The sequence below is a fragment of the Sinocyclocheilus grahami genome, unplaced genomic scaffold, assembly GCF_001515645.1.
Source record: "Sinocyclocheilus grahami isolate Dianchi unplaced genomic scaffold, SAMN03320097.WGS_v1.1 scaffold762.1, whole genome shotgun sequence".
Taxonomy (NCBI): Eukaryota; Metazoa; Chordata; class Actinopteri; order Cypriniformes; family Cyprinidae; genus Sinocyclocheilus; species Sinocyclocheilus grahami.
In genome coordinates this window covers 21980-22892 of record NW_015505941.1, presented here as the reverse complement: position 1 = coordinate 22892, position 913 = coordinate 21980, and the positions used below count along the sequence as shown (strand labels likewise).

The 913-nt window shown below is 37.2% G+C and overlaps 1 protein-coding gene across 1 annotated transcript in view; it reads right to left on the bottom strand.

Moving 5' to 3' along the window:
• LOC107561260 (serine/arginine repetitive matrix protein 4-like) overlaps positions 1-729 on the bottom strand; it is a 13777-nt gene extending 13048 nt beyond the window's left edge. Inside the window, exon 1 of the mRNA XM_016245671.1 lies at positions 681-729. The gene's annotated coding sequence lies outside the window, so the exon portion shown is untranslated. The remainder of the gene's footprint in view (positions 1-680) is intronic.
• Positions 730-913: the final 184 nt, after the last annotated feature.

Genomic DNA, 913 nt, shown 5'->3' with positions numbered 1-913 from the left:
TCATGTCCTGACTACTTCCTAAATCGTCCTCAGCATCAGTATATCATAAAATGTAAAAATAAAACAAGTAAAGACGGAGATGAATTAAAGCTTACGTAAACATTTTCAGTGCAAGTGCAATTCAGTTGCAAAGGACAAAGAATTTAGAGTCCTGGGTTGTGAAGCAAAAACACTTGAGATCGACTGATTTAACACACTCACAAAACCTCATCGTTTTGAGGATCAGAAGCCCAGGGAGGCACTTCTTCTCTGGCTGTGTGTGTAGCAGACTAGTGCCATGAAATTGGTTCATGTTTCTCTCTCTGGCTGCTTGCCTGCTTCAGTGAGGAGCTGCTCTCAGACTGCACTGGCCCTCCTTCAGTTTGAGAGACCACACTACAATAGCAGCCAATAACAGCACTCTCTGAAAGGAGCTGAGGTGCACTAAAGTGCGGCTGTCAATACTCCATAATCTAACTTAGGATGGTGACTCTTGTGCATGAGAGGTCATGCAGGTGACTTATACTGTAAAATGCATTAAGCTTTTGACACTAAAGGATAAACCACAGAGGAACATGAATACAACTCAATAAACTGTCAGTGCTTGAATACTTTCAACTGAAGTGTAAGCTGATGGGTTTTAAATGATTAATTATTTAATTATTTAAATTATTATTAAGGCACATTTTGAAATCACCAACCTCTTTTTATGCTTTTTGTCCTCCTTTCTTTTATGTCTGGGACTCGAGGCACTGTAAAAAATAGGAGTAAAACTATTGATTAGGATTAAATTAAAGGTCTCATAGGAATGAAAATTCACAGATGAGATCTCTTTTTGCTAGAAAACAATAAGATTAAATGGATTATGTGTGTAATCTATATGGTAAGTATAGATCCCTATATTCTTACAGTATGTCAATAATTGTGCTTTTTT